The sequence below is a fragment of the Eleutherodactylus coqui genome, chromosome 4 (assembly GCF_035609145.1).
Source record: "Eleutherodactylus coqui strain aEleCoq1 chromosome 4, aEleCoq1.hap1, whole genome shotgun sequence".
Lineage (NCBI taxonomy): Eukaryota > Metazoa > Chordata > Amphibia > Anura > Eleutherodactylidae > Eleutherodactylus > Eleutherodactylus coqui.
Window position 1 is genome coordinate 32,062,251 of NC_089840.1, and position 21,578 is coordinate 32,083,828.

Genomic DNA, 21,578 nt, shown 5'->3' on the forward strand with positions numbered 1-21,578 from the left:
CAAAATGATTTTTCAGACTTTTTGAGGATGCTTGAAATATAAGCCCTACTCCAAAATTAAGCCCTGCTAACAGTTAATTTAAAAAGTCAATTTAAATAGTGTCCAGGCAGCTATACATGTAAAAAAGCTAAACCCTTTTGAACAAAAATTAATATAAGACACTGTCTTATTTTCAGGGAAACGCGGTATCAATGAAAGAACAAACCACAATTGTTTCTTTATATGACGGTCAAATAAATGAGAGCTAGTAGAACCGCCATTATAGAGCCACGTCTATAGGGTGTTGGGTTATTAGATTGTTGCTCCCACAAGTCAATTAAGTGACTTCACAATCTGACCTATCAGCAGCTTCTCCTTAAAGGAAATATATCACTTATATTTATTTTCTGCTAATTAGATCCATATAGTGAGACATTTTCCATTTTTTTAAACTATTTTCATTATCCAATTTTAGATGTTTTTATTCTATTGTCTGTAGATGACTATGGGGGCGGCCATCTTGCCTGAGACGCAATTAATAGCATTTAGAGATATACTTTACAGCAGCCTCATGGACACAGTGGATGGAAGATAACTCATTGGGAAGATAACCTCTGTGGGAAAGTGCTATGAAGATGCCCTGTGTCCTGTGTAGGGAGAAGGAAGAGGTGAGCTGTGACCATCATCTATTGACTTCTATGGAAAAGTGTTGTCCTCATGCTCTATCACCTGTGCAAGGAGGGGAAGGAGGTGAGCTGTGAACCTCATCTATTGATTTCTATGGGAGAATTATGGGCATGATTTATGAGCTGTGCAGAGAGAGGAAGAGGTGAGCTGTGATATCACTTATTTACTTCTATGGAAAAGTATTCTGGGCATGCTGTGTTACCTGTGCAAAAGGAGGGGAAGGAGGTGAGCTGTGACCATCACCCATAGACTTCTATTAGAGAGTGTTGTCGACATGCTCTATGCCCTGTGCAGGAAGGAGGAAGAGGTGAACTGTGATTATCACCTAATGATTTCTGTGGGAGAGTTGACATCATTTATGAGCTGTGCAGGGAGAGAAAAAGGTGAGTTGTGACTTTAACTTATTTACTCCTATGGAAAAGTATTGCGGGCATGCTATGCTACCTGTGCAAGGAGGGGAAGGAGGTGAGCTGTGACCATCACCAATAGACTTCTATTGGAAAGTGTTGTGGACATGCTCTGTGCCCTGTGCAGGAAGGAGGAAGAGGTAATCTGTGATCATGTACAGAGAGGAGGTGAGCTGCGACCATCACCTATTGACTTCTATGTGAGAGTGGTGTGGGCATGCTTTGTGTCCTGTAGAGTGAGAAAGTGAGAGGTTACCATAACCCATTGACTTCTTTCGGAGAGTGTTGTGGGCATGCTCTGTAACGTGCAGACAGGGGGTAGAGGTGAGCTGTGTCCATCAACTATTGTGAATGGTGGATCCAATGCTATCTATATATACACGGTGTCACCTCTCATTGTAATCCTGACAGTGATGATAATGGGAGGACGGCTGAGAGGTTTTCTTAGTGGTGAGTGTGAGAACTGCACTATTTTTGGACTTTTTTATTTATAGGTTGTGACATCAAAGTATATATCACCAAAAACTCCTTAAAAAATAAAAAAAATCTTGATTTATACAAGAGGCCATTCTCCGGTGACACATTCTCTTTAATGTCTCTGCTCCCCACAGGAAGCGGTCCTGTCACAGGGATCTAGAGGATGCAGCATAGGTCATGCAGAGGGTGAAAGCATTTCCTTAGGACTTGCTGTATGATGATACGAGCTGCGTTCCCACAGTGCTCTGGATCCACTGCATGACCCCCTTGAGTTGGTCTGATACTTCTCACACGCTATCTACTGATGGGACCTCCAACTATACATATGTCTATAAACATTGACGTCATGTGGCCCAACCTGAAGCTTCTGGGCCTCCATGCAAAACCTGCAGCCGGACCCCTTCTACTATCTGCTACCACCGCCACAGTGAAATCATACGAATTCCTAACCCCCTTCCAGAAGTATCTTATCCACATCTTCACTAGTCTTGAAGACGTCTCTTGAAAATCCAGCATGCTAATATGTTTAGAAAGCAATATGTTTTTATAATATGTTATAGGCGGCCTGTTCCGCTAATTAACCGCCACTGCCAGCTGAGACGTGAGTAATTATTTCATCTGCATATAAATGACAGAATATTTTCTCTTAGGACCAAGATCATTATTGTAGACTGAAGCCGCGTGCCATCAGCCAACTCCAACAGCATGTTAAAATAAGAGGGAGATGTCGCCAAATCAGCATTAAACAGCAATCTGTATGCAAACGGCATCCCGATATTGAATAATTTACCCTTACAGAGCAGGTATTATAGAAAAGGATGCTGTGAGGAGAATAAACTGCATCAAGAACTAGATGGAAAGTTGTAAACGAGTTTAGAATCTTTGTCTAGCAGCCTTAATTACCTGATCACCCGGCGGTGGAGGATATAAATTGTACTTGTCAGAATGTACATAGAATGATAGAGTTGGAAGGGACCTCCAGGGTCATCAGGTCCAACCCCCTGCTCAGTGCAGGATCACTAAATCATCCTGTCTGTCCAGCCTGTGTCTGAAGACTTCCATTGAAAAATAACTCCTCACCTGCCGTGGTAACCTGTTCCACTCATTCATCACCCTCACTGTCTAATATCTAATCTGTGTCTCCTCCCTTTCAGTTTCATCCCATTGCTTCTAGTCTTTCCTTGTACAGATGAGAATAGGGCTGATCCCTCTGCACTGTGACAGCTCTTCAGATATTTGTAGACCGCTATTAAGTCTCCTCTCAGCCTTCTTTTTTGCAAGCTAAACATTCCCAGATCCTTTAACCATTCCTCATAGGACATGATTTGCAGACCGCTCACCATCTTGGTAACTCTTCTCTGAACTTGCTCCAGTTTGTCGGTCTTTTTAAAATTTGGATGCCTAGAACTGGACACAGTATTCCAGATGAGGTCTGACTAAGGGCTCTTTCACACGAGCATATATCGGCCACCGTTTTTATATGCTACAATCCGATATACGCTACAATCTCAGGAGTAAAAACTTGTTAACGGGCGCACAAATCTAATGTTTGTGTGCCCGTTCAGACGGCATGGGTTCGACGCATATACGCAGAGGCCGTCATGCTGTTGTCCCGTCCCTCCCCCTTTGCCAGCTCACCTCTTCTCTCCTACCCTCCGGCTGTTTGCAATGGGAGGGGGTGGGTGGAGGCGGGGCTTAGCTCCACCCCTGTCCTACCTGCTTCCATTGCAAACAGCCAGAGGGGAGGAGAAAGGAGGAAAGAAGAGGGAGGGAGTTTAGCAGTCATGACTTGTTTGTTACAAACCCATGCTGGCTCTGGTTAATTACTCCATTTTCATCCAAATACTTGCATACATGCTGTTTAATAATTTGTTCAAAGATCTTTCCTGGTATAGAAGTCAGGCTCACAGGCCTGTAGTTTCTTGGATCCACCTTCTTCCCTTATTGGAAAATAGGGACAACATTTGCTCTTCTCCAATCTCCTGGGACTTCTCCCGTTCTCCAGGAATTTTCAAAGATTATCGCGAGTGGCTCAGCAATTACCTCCGCTGCTTCCTTCAGTATCCTAGGATGTAATTCTTCTGGACCTTGAGACTTGAATTCATTTAAGTTAGCTAAGTGTTCCCTCACCATCTCTCTGCTTATAGTTAGCCTGGATTCTTTTATTCCCCCAATAGCACAGGGAAGATCAGTTGACATTGCATTGACTTTGATAGAAAACAGATACAAAATAGGAATTTAAAAGCATAGACATTTAAGTCATGTAAAGTCTACTTTACATAGAGCAATAATTGCTTGAATTCTTACTGGAAACAGCAAATTTGGGCAATAATTGTCCAACAGGAAACTAGGCAAGAAATCCCTCATTTGTTGGAGTCGCTTAGTTTTTAGCAGAACTAAAAGCCAAGTGGCTATTGACCCGTGTAAACAGGAGTCGCTCAATGTTTGAGCGACTCTTGCTTACTGTAAATGGAAGCCGGCAGGCAGGTGGAACGATCCCTGGACTTTCCACCTCCATTGAGTTGAACAATAATTATTGCTTCTATGTAAGCACGGGAGCGATAGTCAAAGAGTAGTCCGTTGGACGGCTGTCTGGTACTTAGGCACCTGACAGGCGTACCACGTAAAGGGACCTATAGTCACTTATGAGAAATATCATCTTTTATTGTGAGATGTAGAGAAGATATCATTGATAAAGTGGCACGATTGGATGAAGTATTAGGTGATTTGTGTGCTGCTCATCGTCTTCTTGGGTTCTTCCTTTTGGCAAAGCTACAATATGCAAGATGGAAATGACAAAAATGGTAGGGATAATCTCGATTGTCATTCTGCTTAGATACTGTATCACTAAAGGTGATGCTTCCATCTGTATGAATGAGCCGTTGTCCCCACAGTAGATAGGCATTGAAGAAACCGTGGCACTCCAGCCACTGTCCAGCACCTTCATTCTGATGATCAGTAATGGTCACAGGAATTGGACACTACTGATTAATGGGTAATGCTTGACTAGGACTTCCCAACAACACTGAGATATATGCACAACCCCTATGGGAAAAAAAGTTGCAAGGAACTCCACAATCCATGTTGGATTGTTTGTGACTTCTGAATTCTTACTACCTTCTTAACTAAGGGGACATTGATACCTTATAAATAATGACACCACGCTGTATGACTGGTTTTAATGGCCACAACAGCCTTTTATTAAAGGGGTTGTCCCGCGAAACAAAGTTGGGGTATACACTTCTGTATGGCCATATTAATGCACTTTGTAATGTACATTGTGCATTAATTATGAGCCATACAGAAGTTATTCACTTACCTGTTCCGTTGCTAGCGTCCTCATCGCCATGGTGCCGTCTAATTTTCAGCGTCTAATCGCCCGATTAGACGCGCTTGCGCAGTCCGGTCTTCTCCGTGTTGAATGGGGCTGCTCGTGCTGGAGAGCCGCTCCTCGTAGCTCCGCCCCGTCACGTGTGCCGATTCCAGCCAATCAGGACGCTGGAATCGGCAATGGACCACACAGAAGACCTGCGGTCCACCGAAGGTAAAGATCCCGGCGGCCATCTTCGCAAGGTAAGTAAGAAGTCACCGGAGCGCGGGGATTTGGGTAAGTACTATCCGGTTTTTTTTTCAACACCTGCATCGGGTTTGTCTCGCGCCGAACGGGGGGGCCATTGAAAAAAAAAAAAAAACGTTTCGGTGCGGGACAACCCCTTTAAGCATTTATTAAATAAATAGTTTAATGTTTTCTATTAATTAAACATACACGAGAGATGCAGTCATGAAGAGGTGAACCCCAATACCAACACGTCAGCCCATAATTTAACCTCAGCCGCACTCGCTGCCTCAACAGCAACTGAAACGAATGGGTCTGAAAATAATTGATTCCGTTGTACTCTAGGCTTGCCCAGAGAACCCAGTCCACCATCATTAGTATAACAATAACTTCATTTTATATTAATACCCCTCATGAGCACATTTCTCATCCACAACTCCCAACTTGTGATACCTAACAAGTGAGAGTTCCTCCACAACAAGAATGTCCAAAAACTATAAATCCACACCAACGGTATGTAAATGGAGCCCATTCTCCCGCCAATAATGCTCAGACAACACCTCCAACTCACGATGCCACACGGCAACATCACCATTACGCTGCACAAAACAGCTGTGGCAGAAGTCCGCGGCATTCTATCCCATTCCTTTTAATGGGATCGGCACTCCTGCCGATCCCATTGAAAGCACTGCTTTGTCAAGCCCTGCGGAATAATTATTGGGGAAGGGCTTGAAATAGCTAATAGCTAATGATAATGAATGAATAGCTAAGGGCTATGTGTCATTGGCTGAGCGCTCAGCCAATATCTAAGCAGCAGCTGCTATTGGCTGAGCCCTCAGCCAATCTGCACAGCCCTTTCAGGAGGCGGGGATTTTTAAATCCCCGCCTGCTGAAAGAGCTTAATAGCAGTGCAGGGGAGCCAGCCGGAGGACGCGGCTGACAGCAGGAGAGGTGAGTAAATTTTTTTTATTTTTTTAAACACTTTTTGCTGATTATCGGGGAAGGGCTTATATTTGAAGCCCTTCCCCGATAATCTTACTGCGGGGCTTGGCAGAAACCATTGCTTTCAATGGGATCGGCTGCAGTGCCGATCCCATTAAAAGCAATGGGATAGAATTCCGGGGACTTCTGCCACAGCTGTCACAGCTGTGACAGCTGTGGCAGAAGTCCCCGGCATTCTGCATCTCTTTTCAATGGGGCTAGCGCTGCTGCCGCTGGCCCCATTGAAAAGACTGGCGATATGTCGGCGTGATGCCGGCTTTTTTCTCGCACTGCGCTGCGAGACTTTAACTTTACTCTCGCGGCGCAGTGGAGAAAAAAACGCCAGTGGGTGTCCACCCTTAGGCACAGCACATCTAATCACAGTCCCATCTTTGAACAAAGTGACCCCCACCACAACCGTTCATCTGGTGTCTGATTATCGGTCACCAGTAATCCAGATAGCACTGTTGGTAGTCAACAAGACTCTATACATACATAGTCATCAATTATATAAAAAATAGCTGAGTTTACTTGTAATCTACAGAATTAGTTTCCTGTTGCACATTGGTCCCTTGGGTCGCGTCTCCTCCACTATGCGCCTACATGTAAATTAACTTACAGCTGCCTTCATTTCCAGCTTCTGTCACTGAACACATTACAACTAATTAATCAAAATGATGTTCTGGTTCCTTTGAGACAAGAAAGACCATGAAGACAAGAAAGTCCGGCCCGGACTATTCTGTGAGCTAAACAGAGGGGATGTTCACACATGGCAGATTCATTACCGAAATATCTGCGGGTGGACATATCCCTTTGGGGTTCAAGTCAGGACATGTTACAGGCTTATGATGGGACACGTGTCTTAAGAATTTTCTTGCACACTGCAGAGTTCGTGACTCCAAGAATCACTAGTTTTCCAGGTCCTCAGATAAACCATGTGTTATCCAAGTATCACCACCAGTTTATATCATTCATGCAGAGAAGTCAACCAAGGTGTCTGATCTGGGCTAAGACGTCTGAACCACAATATGACAGACTAGAAGTCATTAGTAGTAATCATTTGGTTGCAGTTATGGCCGTGAAAGGTGGTGAAATCAGTTCTTAGAGCAACCCTCTGGTCCTGGGGACAAAATGTATCTCTTAGTACATTTGTTGCACCTAACTCAATGCAAACTTTACTTAGACCAAGTAAATATGCCCCAAAATGTTTACTTGTTGTGCCCCTGCTCTGTTCATTATACCCCTTCTGCAGCATCACTTTTCAAAGTGTCCCTATACTGTGACATCATCATGTGCATCATTTCTGCATTGTGATGTCATTATGTATCATGGCATCTTTGTGTAGGTATTCCAGTGCTTTTCAGAGTGTTGCTAACCTATTTTATGTAGGCATACAGGAGTACAATAAAGGTGACCACCCCAATGATAATGTGATGACTCTGCTGACTCTGACCCAGTCTATACAGCAAAGGTAAAAAGTGAGTTACAGTAAACAGGAGCCTAATGTGTGTCCGAGTGGCCAATGCAATATTTCTAGATTTATTTATTTTTTAACAGTAACATATAAACATGTTTTACTAAATAGTGAAATGTTTCTAAGAAAACTTTTTGTCCCGGGCAAGTGGGGTTATACACCTCTGTATGGCCATATTAATGCACTTTGTAATATACATCGTGCATTAAATATTGGCCATACAGAAGTTATACACTTACCTCCTCCGGTGCTGGCGTCCCCGTCTCCATGGCGCCGACTAAAGCTGCCTTCTCCTTCCATTAGACGCGCTTGCGCTGTCCAGTCTTCTGCTCTGTTGAATGGGGCCGCTCCGGCATGCTCGCGCCGCACATGTCTTCTGCGCATGCGCAGACCAGCTCTCTGGCGCAAGCACGCCGGAGCGGTCCTATTCAACAGGGCAGAAGACCGGACAGCGCAAGCGCGTCTAATGGAAGGAGAAGGCAGCTTTAGTCGGCGCCATGGAGACGGGGACGCCAGCACCGGAGGAGGTAAGTGTGTAACTTCTGTATGGCTCATATTTAATGCACCATGTATATTACAAAGTGCATTAATATGGCCATACAGAAGTGTATAACCCCACTTGCTGCCGCGGGACAACCCCTTTAAGGCCCGCTGCACACGGCCGTGAATCATAGACATATTGAAAAAAATTTTTCCCATTTAATTTTCTTAACAGTAAACAGGAAAAATATTTAATCTCCACCCCTGGAAGAACAAATGACCAATTATTTTATTCTCTCGTGTAGATATTATAAGATGAAACAGATGATGATGCTGGGTAAGAGTTCAAGTGGGACGACTGGCAATGAGGTTAAAGGGGTATTCCGATTCTGCAAAGTTGCTGTCAAATGAATGCTGATCAAATGCTGCTATTAACATTTGCAATGTGGTTCTGCTTTGGACTTTGTGCCTGTAGCTTTATAAACCATTACCTTCTCCGGAACTTCAGAAGTGTTTATTCCTAGGTTGCCATGGATATGTCCTGTAGGCATTCCAATGCTACAGGTCGGGCATGCTCAGTGGGAACAACTTTTTCCTCTTCAACTTTCGTGACCAGATTGCTGACCAACAAGGCAGCATACAGGAAGGAAGTACAGGGAGGGAAATTGTGAGAAATGTAGTTTAAAGCTGCAAATTAAGAGGGTTGCGGTGGCCATCTTGGAAAATAGCACTGTGGGAAGACATCAGGATAAGAAGGTAATGGCTGCAGGATTTATACCCATACCAAGTTAGGCATAAACATGATGCAAACAACCTTCAAATCTGGAATTTTTGAAAATTCTCTTCACAACCAGAACACCCCTTTAATCAATCCCAGAAATCATGTGCCATTTAGAAGACCGAGAACAGAAACAAAAGTCAGGATAGGACTGATGAACGTTGTTATTGTGGCCTGCGGGAGAAGACATGAATGCAAGTGGTAATTACTTCTCACTAATAAATCATAAGAAATAACTAATAAAGTGACTAAGTGATAATTACAGCATCAAAGCAAATCAGAAGGAAAGAGTGAGAATTTGTGTCAAAATATAGAAGGTAAGGAGACAAAACAGCAAAAATTCATAGAAAACAAGGGAGAAATTTGGCATCAAAAAGGGTAAAAGGAGTTAAAATAAACCTCTGTTGGAAAGTTGGATGAGGATCAACAACGATATGGGTGCCAGCCACAATAAGTGGCCCCACTAGACTTACCACCCGCCTCTCCTGACACCAGCATTAGCGCTTGGCTTTACATATTCTGCTTGCTACTCAATTTTGACCTTCCGTCTGTGCGCCCAGCATTCCCGAACTCTGCCAGTCCTGACTTCAGCCTATGTACCCAGCATTCCTGTACTCCGCCAGTCCTGACCTCAGCCTGTTTTCTACTTCTTTCCTGTTTGCCGCCTTTCCTGACCCTCTGTCTAATTTACCATATTGCATGAAATCTGCATGTCCAGACCTCGATCTGTATTACTGGCTACCTCCTTGCTGGTCCCTTTGGTACCATGCTTAAGTGCCTTTTGACAAACACAGATCAGCTGTCACTGTACTTACCTGGGGGTTCCCTGCAGCTAAGACAAGATACCTTAAAAGGGGTTAAACAGTGAAAACCAGGGCCTTCTTTAAATCTACCCTCAGGAGTAGACCAAAGCCAAATCAGTCAGTGACACAGTGGGTCCACACTCACTGCTTTACAAAAATAATGTTTATATCATGGTAAATCCACCAAAAGACTGAACATTAAATAAGTCGGCTACGATAAACTGTGTGAAATGTCCATCATGTCTTCCTGGCTCCATCACCAGTGGTAATTACTATCATTTCTGTCTCTTCCCTGCGTGTAAAATCCATCACTTTGTGACCGTGGGGAGATGCAATGACAGGAATAAACACAGATAACGAAATTAAAGGTAAATTACAGCCGCATTGAAGACGACCGCCGAGAGGCAACAGACTGACACAATGGAAATTGAGGTAATTAGGAGCAGACAGAGCTCTTCTTCCAGTACATGTGGTTTGTCTTTCCCACAAGACGAAGACTTCGCCGGGTTTTGATTTGGGTTTCCTGCTTACAGATAAAATCTTTACAACTGTTTTCGAGGAATACATGATATGAACAAATGTCTTCTGTGTCGCTACGCAAATGGCGGGCGAGAGGAGTCGTGCGGCACTTATTTGTAAAATCTCAAGGATTTAAACAACCGCAACAATGATTGTGGGTCACGAATGTCATCACGAGCGAGTTCTGGTGATAGCCATGGCCGGATTATCATTGGTGCACCTGAAGGACTGGATCCTGGCCCTGCGATATCCAAAGTTCAGGGGAACCTCTGGTTGCCTGCTCTCCAACAGGTTGAGGGGGGCCTCCAATACTAGAGCTCACCGATTCAGCAGGCCTTTTCAGAAGCAGTGAGGTCCATATTTGTTCCTGCTCCTCTTTACTTACGGGTACACGTACTGCTGATACACATGACCGGCACTTGACTCTGAAACTAGAGATTGGCTAGCACTGGTCATGTGGCTGGCACATACGCCGCCACCCAAAAGTAAGAAGATACAATTCGGAACAGCGTGCGGAAACCTGCAACAGGTGAAGATGTGGTGTTTTTTTTTCTAAATTGGAATAAATAGGGACATAATTACCTTTATGGGGGTCAGTGAAGGGGTATTAGATCCAGGGCGTCTCTCCATACTGGTGTCTCTCTGCAGGATGGGAATGGGATGGTCATTCTTGGATGCTCAGAGGAGGCCTCCTTGTTGGAGGTCGGCTTCTGGCAGCGGCTCCTGTAATCTGGAACTTGCATTCTGACTAGAGATGAGCGAACATACTCGTCTAGGGCGATTTCGCAATCGAGCACCGCTTTTTTCGAGTAACTGACTACACGGGCGAAAAGATTCGGGGGGGACACCGGGGGTGAGCGAGCAGGGGGTAGCAGTGGGGAACAGGGGGGAGCTCTCTCTCTCACTCTCCCCCCCACTTCCCTCTGCAACCCCCGCTCACCCCCGGCGCCCCCCGAATCTTTTCGCCCGAGTAGTCAGTAACTCGAAAAAAGTGATGCTTGATTGCGAAATCGCCCGAAACGAGTACGTTCGCTCATCTCGAATTCTGACCAAACAGTAAGTTGTTCATATTTTGTATACTGCAATGTCTATTATTCTATGTACAAAAGTTGCAATTTTAGGGCTTCTATACCGGACCCACAACTTTTTTTCAAAAGGGGGTAGCACTGCACTTTAGCGGGTCTGTTAAACGTACTATAATGTATGCCAGAAACTGCTGTACTTTATAGCAGTAACTTCACTAACATGAAAAATTATTAAAAAGCAACAAAAAAAGATTTAAAATCAATCAACGTTGAATGCCATCTTTATCAATAAATTATTGCTTGTTTTGCTGATTTAGGCCGGCTTCACACGGCTGTGACGGGCTCCGCCGCGGAATTCCGCGGCAGAGCCCATCACGGCGCCCCCCCCCAGAGACCCCAATACTTACCTGCGGATCCGGCGTCCCAGATCCCACATGACGCTTCGGCGCGCATGCGCAATAGAGCACATGACGCGGCTGGCGGGGAAGCGGTTTCACACTATCTTCCGCTGTGCTACAGTGGAAGAAAGCGTGAACGAACGGCTTCCATTGACTGCAATGGAAGCCGTCCGTGCGTACACCCGCGGCAAATAGAGCATGCCGCGGGTGAGGACGGGAGATTTTACAGTGCGGAATTCCGTGGTGGAATTCTGCACCGTAAGCATTGAGCGATTAGGTTCAATAGAACCTATTAGCTGCGGGCAGCGCAGCGGATTTCCGTCGCGTATTACGCGGTGGAAATCCGTCCGTGGGAAGGAGCCCTTACACTGATAGATTACCCCAATTTGTAACTGTTCCAATCTGTCAGATAATCATTTTAAGTAAATGACCCTTCCCTATACATTTCATAAAGACCTTTGGGATAGATTTACATATTAAGAGCTCATTCACACGAGTGTATTTACACGCTTTATTTGCACACATACTCCCATAAATAGACGCCATTTATTTCAATGGGGGTCATTCACATTTGCGTATTTTTGTGGTGTATTTTGATTGCTTGATAAAAAAAAAAACATGTCCTATCTTTGTATGTATTTAACGTGCTGAAATACTGTATCAAGTATATGGAGCGCGTAAATACACTGCAACCGACAATACGCCCATGCGAATGCATCTTCAAGGCTTACTCAATCGAGAATAATATACGCCGTGCACAAGGTAGATTTGAGCAGGGATCTGTACTTTTTGTGTACGCAGCACCTGTTCACAAGTGTGAGCGACAACACCGCCGTGATCTAAAGAGTCTATTTAGCCTAATGAGGTCCAGATATTTATTTTCAATGGAGCTGTGCATTTGCGCACATATTGAGCGCACCCCTCCTGTAGACTTCTATGGGAGTTTTGTTGGGCAAATTATGCAGGTCCTACTTTTTGCACGAGCTCAAAACGCACATGCAAAAAAAAAAAGTAATGAGAATGAACACCTTGATATCAATGGATTCTATTCTCTGTGTATTGCGTGTATATATTTTGCGTGTGCAAATACGTCCATCTGAAGGGGCCTTAAAGTGTTTGCAAATTTGGCAATTATAGAATGAAATATGTAAATAGAAGATGAAGCTGCAGATTGCACAGATACATCTGCTGCCTGACAAGTTCCCATCCAGCCCTCCGAGTAAACAGAGGCCCATGTGTGCGCGGCGGTAATCTAATCTCCGTCTATTATCTGCACAACAGACAGAATAGAACTGACAGCCACATGGCGCGTCCTGACAATCACTGCGCACTTCGTTATTTAGTGGCATCTGCCGGAGTCAATTATTTATCTACCTTTAGTATGTAGAGGATGACATATGATAATCCACTTCATCTCCTCCATTCCAGCCTTATTTTCTAAACTATTAAATTAGTTTATACACTGAATGCCCCTTTATTAGAGAAACCAGCCCTTTATTTGAGTGCCGTTCCGTAACATGGATGGGCTATAACAGCAGATGAGGGTGAACCAAAGGACTGGTATCTTGGCCCAAAACTCCCGAGACAAGTTGTAGGCAATAGGATAGCAACACTTTCTCCCGGCAGACTTTCTCTCTCTCCGTACTCCCTACCAGCCCCACTCACACGCCCTTTGGTTCCTTCAGGCAGACCTAGCAATGGCTATCCATTCAGCCTCTTCTATTCTTCTATGACCAGATTGAAGGTGTCTCGCAGGCTCTCACTAACATACCCTACATCCAGAGGCGTAACTTGAAGCTTCTGGGCCCCAATGCAAAACCTGTAACAGGGCCCCCAACTATAATGCTTTATTCATAGTACTGGGCTTCCTATATGGAGAAGAGAGGTCTTATGGGCCCCCTAAGGCTCCTGGGCCCGGGTGCAACCGCATCCCCTGCACCCTCTATAGTTACGCCCCTGCCTACATCTCTGACCTCTCTCTTGCCAAGGCTCAGGAAAGACCCTCTTGCAACTCCAACTAACTTGGAGGCACCTTGCAAAAAAAACATATGTATCGCACGATCACATGACAAACAAAAAGATACATTCTCAGACATCACCCAGACATTAAAGGGGTTGTCCCGCGCCGGAACGGGTTTTTTTTTTTTTCAACCCAAACCCCCCCCCCCGGTCGGCGCGAGACAACCCCGATGCAGGGACCTAAAGAAAGCTTACCGGAGCGCTTACCTGAATCCCCGCGCTCCGGTGACTTCTATACTTACCGGTGAAGATGGCCGCCGGGATCCTCTTCCTCCGTGGACCGCAGCTCTTCTGTGCGGTCCATTGCCGATTCCAGCCTCCTGATTGGCTGGAATCGGCACGTGACGGGGCGGAGCTACACGGAGCCGGCATTCTGCACGAGCGGCTCCATTGAAGAGAGCAGAAGACCCGGACTGCGCAAGCGCAGCTAATTTGGCCATCGGAGGGCGAAAATTAGTCGGCTCCATGGGAACGAGGACGCTAGCAACGGAGCAGGTAAGTATAAAACTTTTTATAACTTCTGTATGGCTCATAATTAATGCACAATGTACATTACAAAGTGCATTAATATGGCCATACAGAAGTGTATAGACCCACTTGCTGCCGCGGGACAACCCCTTTAACTCTTTTGCTACTGCAGCTATGCAACACTCATGCACAGAAATGATTAATGCTTCAACCAAAATAAGGATAATTAGAAATGCATGAGACCAGGGGCGTAACTAAAGGCTCAGGGGCCCTGATGCAAAACATGAGCTGGGGCCACCCCTCTATCTGTATCTGTACCCGTACCCATACCTAAACCATGCTGCACAGAGACATAACTTGAAGCTTCTGGGCCCCAATGCAAAACCTGTAACAGGGCCCCCAACTATAATGCTTTATTCATAGTACTGGGCTCCCTATATGGAGAAGAGAGGCCTTATGGGCCCCCTAAGGCTCCTGGGCCCGGGTGCAACTGCATCCCCTGCACTCTCTATAGTTACGCCCCTGCACGAGACGCACATAGATCACTCAGGCACATTCTGGAAACTTCTATACCAGGGTACACAAACTTTGGGCCACTACACTGCACACTCAAGGAAACTTTAACCAGATACAACGCTGGTGCTCCAAGTAACATGTCGGAATGCACAACTCAACATTCCTTAGCACAGAAGGGCTATAACAGCAGACGACTACTTCCAGCACCGTTGTGTCGAGGAGAAATAGAAAGGCGGGGCATAAGAGCATAAAAATTGTATCACTGAGCAGCGGAAAAACATCTCCTGGTCAGATGAATCCATATTTCTGTTGCCCTGTGCTGATGGAAGGTCAGAATTTGGCAAAAGCAGCATGAACTGATGACCCCCTTCCTGTAAGCTGATCAGAACAAATCAGCACCGCCATCTAATTTTACATTCTATAAGTTTCCCAAAACTCTGAAAAGTTTCCATTTTAGCCCAACTGTCTATGTCTAAGAAAACCCAACCGAATAAACTACCTCCACGGAGATCTGAATTTCTGTGATCACTATACAGGCAGTGTGATTCTTTTAACCAGTGATATTCCACGCCGGACTAATGTCCCTGTCCTCTCCTGTTAGACCCGGGCTCATTACTGCGAACTGCAGCTGGCAGGAGGCCCACACATTCTGGCACGGACGCAAGTGGAAAAAATACGACTGCATGGAAATGGAATAGATAATGGAACTGAAGCCACTTACTGTGTGTGACCCCAAGATCATTTTACAGATTTCATCTATTAGTCAATGTTTCCTCCTTGCTGAATGACTTCTCCAGCCATTACAGCACTCATGAATCAGCCCTAACAACCAAATGGGAAACATTATAGAGGCTCTCTACCGGAACACTGTATTTTATCCAACCATCTGAAAGGGGTGGACAGACGGCAAAGGGCACAGAACGGTATATTTAGGCTCCAGGGACAGAGCTAGCTATAGGGGGTGCACATTTATTATTCACACAAGGGCGGCATGATAGAAGGACCCCATTATAGACGAAAGAGTCCATGGGGCACCGCTCGTTTCCATCGTAGTATGGGGCCAGCTCCACTTAGCGTTCTATTTTCCTGTTCCCCAGGAAGCCTGAATGCTACAAAGAACTCAGTCTTACCAATGAGAAATGATATGTGCTCTTTGATTGTGAGATTTAGAGGGTATTTTTCCCTTTACTTTCCTTTTTTGCGCACTACGGCATATGTTTTGCCCATTGCACGCGGCAAGCAAACACACCAATTTAAATGGCTAATCAGTTACAGACACGTTCTTCTTCCAACAGACTAATGCAGCATATCGCATATCGCATGCATGAATATTTGCTCAACCCCTATTAACTTCTACGAGGGCTTTAGTGCACAAATATGCAGAAAAATTGAAATGTTCTATCTTGCGTGACCAAAATATGCATGAACGCATTGAAATCAATGGGTACTACTTTCTGCGTATTGTACAAGCAAATTTTGCGTTCGTACATACGCCCATGTGAGGCCGGTCTTAAAGTGGTAACAAGATGAATACTAGTAGCACATTTAATTACGCCATTCACCAACTATTTGTTGACCTAAAGCAAGCTTCTGTTTTTGTGCTAGGACCGGAAGGGGAGTAACATAATCTACTTATCAGGCCCAGCGGATGTAGATCGCTGTGCCACACACTAGTTTGACTTTGGGCCGAATTCAGAGTCGACACCTGAGGAGCCCTGTTCTTCACCCTTTACCCCACCAGTTGGGATCTGGCTTTCGCAATGGGGTCTCCAGGCCATTACACTGGAAACGCTCCCTGTAATGTGGCAGTTGATGCAACTTTAGACCAAGATGTAGTACCTGAGGGTGCCAACAGGAGCGTAGTCAGATAAGGAACAAAATGGAGGCCGGGACACACAGAACAGGGATTTTTCATAATTGGTAGGGGAAGATTTACTATGGTGTGTGCTGACCCTTTACGGGTGCGGCCATGTGTGGACATGCTCTCCAGGCTGGCCACTCAGGCCGAGCAGATGCTGGAGCTGGGTGTCTGCCAGAGAGAAAGACACAAGTCATGGCTGTCTATGGGGAAAAAAGAAGAGGCAAGCTGGTGGCTGCGGCCGCAAACTGTAGCATCTCTGCTGTGTATTCGCCAGTTACCTGGCCCCTCTTCGGTCTTCAAAGATGGCCACACTAGTTCTCCGACTACCTGATACACTCTGCATTGGTAAAAGTGTTTTAGACTACCGATGCACAGATGGACAGGCACCACCATTGTGGAAGACCAAAGAGGGCCAGGAACCAGCAGATGTTGGGGAGAACATTGCAAAGGTAGAGCCGAAGTATTGCTACTCCCACCCTCGGGGCCCGCAACAGTTTGTGTCCTCCAAACGGGAAGGTCGCTATAAATGTTTAATGACATCTGGTTGGCAGAGGTTTTTGGAGTCTACAGTTCGCATGATTTTGAGAAGATTCTCATCTTGGCATCCGTTGGATCCCGCTTTTCATCTAGTCGAAGATTAATGATGCATGGAAATGTTTAAGTTGACACAGCAATTGTCCGGGACGGTGAATCAGCAACGTGATGTACTCAATGGAATGCACAAGGGCTGCCAACGGAGTGCTGAAAATGTCTCCACAGTAAGGTGACGCTGATCTCCGCATGATGGATGGCAGCTGCCAATATCTACTAATTATAGGTGTATACTGCCAGGGGCAGCAATACTTATGGCTCTGATCTTTCCTTTGTATTTAAGAAACCAGATTCTCCAATTTCAGGACTTGAGTAATATAATTTCCTATAGTTCTGCAATAGACCGGGAACGCTTGAAACCTTTCTGCATGGCTCAGCCCGTTCATCAGACCGATGTGGTCACATGAGTCATATATTAAGAAGAGGTCAGACGTGGTCGCTGTTATCTGTTCTGTTTAGTGGATTCTTGGGTTATTCAAAAATGTAGGAAGATTGGGATAAGATGCTGACTAAACTGTAGGCTGCCTGTGACTACTCAGACAACAATGTCATCCTTCAAACCTTGAGGTTACTGCGATGAAACGGTGTCTGCATCGGTAACTTGTGGTCTGCTTTGAGACTAGTGACCTGTGCTATCTACAGGGGTGAAGATATAGGGGGTGCAGAGGTAAGCTGTCACACCCGGGCCCTGAGGGAACACAAAGGACGTAGATGATTATACCAGTGTTATAAATGGCACATTGTGGGTAGGGGCAATGGTGCCCAATGGTTCATAAGCAAAGGACACCTTCACACCATCTTATCCAAGGTGAACTTGTGCCACGAGTGATGATGCGCAACACAAGTTGAGGATACGATGGAGCCAACGGAGTTACCACAAATATACAAGGCTTATTTAGAAATACAGAAATGCAAATAATACTGGCATGAGAGTGAACAACCTGACTTTTGGCTCCCTTCACATCTGCGCTAAAACCTCCATCGCAGATCGACACGAAATATCGAAAGAAAAAGCGCCGCAAGCAGTAAAATGCCAGGCAGCTGAGCGGCAACTGAAGGAACCTCATTATAGTCAATGGGGTCTGTTCGGCGCTCTTTGGTTCCGTCAGAAGACGGAGCAGTTCAGCCAAGGGATTTCCTTTTCCTACTCTCCGAGCGGAGCAGGAATGCTGAATCTCCACCGCAGATGTCAAAGCAGCCTAATGCTATCTGCACTAATTGAGTTTGATGAATTATACTCACTGCAAGCCGTAATATAATAATGAGACAGAGAAAACAGTGTTAACAATACTTTGCAAACATTAGTCCTATAACGCTGAAATACAGTTAACGCGCTACAATATAGAGTTCTTCTGAAAAGGTTGTCACTTACGACAATTAGGGTGACTTAACCGAACCCAAGTCTCTATCCCAAGGGCTCATGTTAATGTATAGATTTTGCTTCAGTCCATATACTGTGAGCATTGTCCCTTTAATTATTAATGACTGCAGCGTCTCTCTACACAACAGGCCTGTTATGATTTATCTAGTCGCTATTAGTGTGCACACGTATTACTCATGATGTGGGTGCCCACTTACAGTTCGTCGCTTGGACTGGAAATCATTGTGATCCAGCTATTTCCCATCGCTGGTCTCTGGTAGCTCAGTCAAATAACACTAAGGCTTCTTGCAACACCTGCAGTCTCTGCCCTCTCTGCAGAATGTGGCCCCTTCACTGTCCCGCACCTCCAGCAGGCTCAAAGCAGCACACAATGTCTCTTTTTCCCGGGAGCTGGCTTTCTCAGGCCCCTGGGGCGATGTCCCGAGCAGGCCTGAATTGTTTCTTCTGGACGTAGATTTTAGCATACACCCGACCACCCCAGCTGCTGCTGTGTGATATCATTCTTAGTGCACTTTGCACTTCGCATGAGCCGGACGTTCGTGGGCCACCACGCGTGCAGACGAGAACAACTAATCTGCCCACGATACGGATACAAGGTCTGCAAATCATATGCTGGTCTGTGAACTTGCGTGAAGTTCAAAGCGCAGGGATGTCACCCAGCAGCAGCCAGGGTGGGCAGGTGTATGCTAAAACCTGTGGCCAGAAGAGACAATCCAGACCCGCCCACCAGACCGTAAATATTTGCATACGCCGCAGGAAGTTTTAAAAAATGTTTCTTGCAGGTATGTTTAGAAATGAGACAGTTACAAACATATATATGGAAAGTCCTCTTCTAGTACAACAGTCTGCCCCTGTGCTCTGTCTGGTACGGTTACAACCACTGACAGGTTCCCTTTAAATGCTAATATGTGACTATTTGGGCTCTGTCACACAAGCGTTTTCTAGCGTGTATTATGCATGCGTGTTTTGCACGTGTAATACGCAGTAACAAACTTACATTATTTTCAGCAGTGCCTCTCACACACAGCGCACGAAATGCACTTAAAAAAAAAAACACGACATGCAGTATCTTGGCGCGTATTATGGGAAAATCTTAAATTTTGGACGAGGGCTGACACTGGAGAGGAAATCGTTAATTAAAAAAAAAAATTGCTAATAAAATCATCATGACACTTCATTTTTCTGTGTTTCTGTTGAGTAATTCTAAGGAATCCACAATGCGCTTTCCGACCCAAAATAAATAAAAGCTGGACAGTGTGCGGGTGGCAGGGAAATTGGATTGGAAAGGGTTAATAACATGGCTGCCGTAGCCAATTTAATCCAAAACCTGGTATTACACCTTTATTCATTTAGAAGCAGAGACGTAACTTGAAGCTCCTGGGCCCAATGCAAAACCTGGAACGGGGCCCCCAACTATAATGCTTTACTCATAGTACTGGACTCCCTATATGGAGAAGAGAGGCTTTATGGGCCCCCTAAGGGTCCTGGGTCCTGGTGCAACCGCATCCCCTGCATCCTCTATAGTTACGCCCCTATTTAGAAGGGTTTCTTGGGGGAGAGGTTTGTTTTAGTACAGGGGGACCTGACTCTACAATACCCTTGTCATCTTCCCCGCATCTGGGAATGCAGGAAATAGAGAGACTCAGTGAGAGCTGCAACAGATAGAAACCTGCAGTGAGCACCCAAGTGGGAGAACCTCGGGTGATCAACTCAGCATCCCTGAGCTGCTGTTACGTTCGTCCAGGACTGCTAACAAACCCTTGAGGTGATTTGGTACTGGACCTGTCAGGACTGACGTGTTTGCTTGCTACACAGGTGGCTAGACGCAGGAGCAGACAGAAACAAGAGGTAGCGATCAGAGTGGGGCACTCAGGACCCCTCCGACTGAACCCACCTCACAGCGGAGCACCTGTCCCGAAAGGGACGACCCCACTACTTCTACGAGGAGAAGAACAAGAACACAGAATGCAAGACAAACAGAAACACAGGGGACAAATCAGAACACAGGATTACTGAGCAAGCTGACATGATCGGGAACACCAAAATATAACCGGCACTCCCAACCAGGAAGAGCTGGATTATATAGGGAGTGGGGAGAAAATGATTGGCTGTCAGAGCTGCCAATCACCAGCCACAACCTAAGCTAACAGCTGCAGGACTAATAAACCTAAGAGACAGGACTGAAGACATTAACCCTAGCTAGACAGGATAGAACCCACAGAAGCAAAGGTGTGCTGGCAGAGAAATGACAGAGTGCTGGCAGTGAGGTGACAGCCGCACAGGTCAAACAGGAGGGGGAGGCAAGGGATCAAGGTGAACCACAGTGCCCTGAAGATCTAGTTGCTCAAAGCCCCATTCTTTTAGCCTACTTTGAAAACAAAGAGGTCCAGTGACTGGTGGACATGGGGTCTGAAGTTACCACAATGCCCTGAAGTTACTTCGAGAAGCATTTCGGAGACTGTATTCTCCCTGATACAGGAACGATGATTACGTTGGTAGTGGTCAATGATGCGCTGATTCTGGTAACAGAGATGGCCAGAATGAAGATCCACATCTGTGGACAGGATGTGGGCAAGAACGTCATCATTATTATGCGAGAGTCCTTGAGAGGCCACGCCCCCATCATTTTAGGCATCAATGTCCTCCGAGAGCTTGACCAAATTTTGTTTACTAAAAAAAGGGTCCGAGTTACTGGAAACAGACCTCAATGCATCATCCCATCCCTTCCGGCAGTAGGAGTGGAAGTGGGGTAACTGGATACCACCCCTCTTCCTGGTTTCCCGTAACCCTTTTACTGCCAGGGGCTTTTGAACATTTTGTACCTCTGATATCCAGGACAGTTTTGATACTTTTGATGTGTACAGATAAATACTAAGTTACAAAAAAAGAATCCTACTAAACCCCCGTACCCACATATGTTCTGATGATAGACACATTGTGAGAACTTTATACACACAGATGTATAAAAACAATGGGAAACACTTGCTGATCCTCCGACGCACCATAGAGAACAATGGGCCCCCGCGCGTGTAATACACCGCAAAATTGAACATCCTTTGTTTTTTATGCTCCAGTATTATGCAATTCCTTCTCGCAAATGTAGGCAGAACTGTGTATGACAATAAATTTGATTGCCAGAGAATTACAGCATATCACACGCACATACAGCGCACGCGTA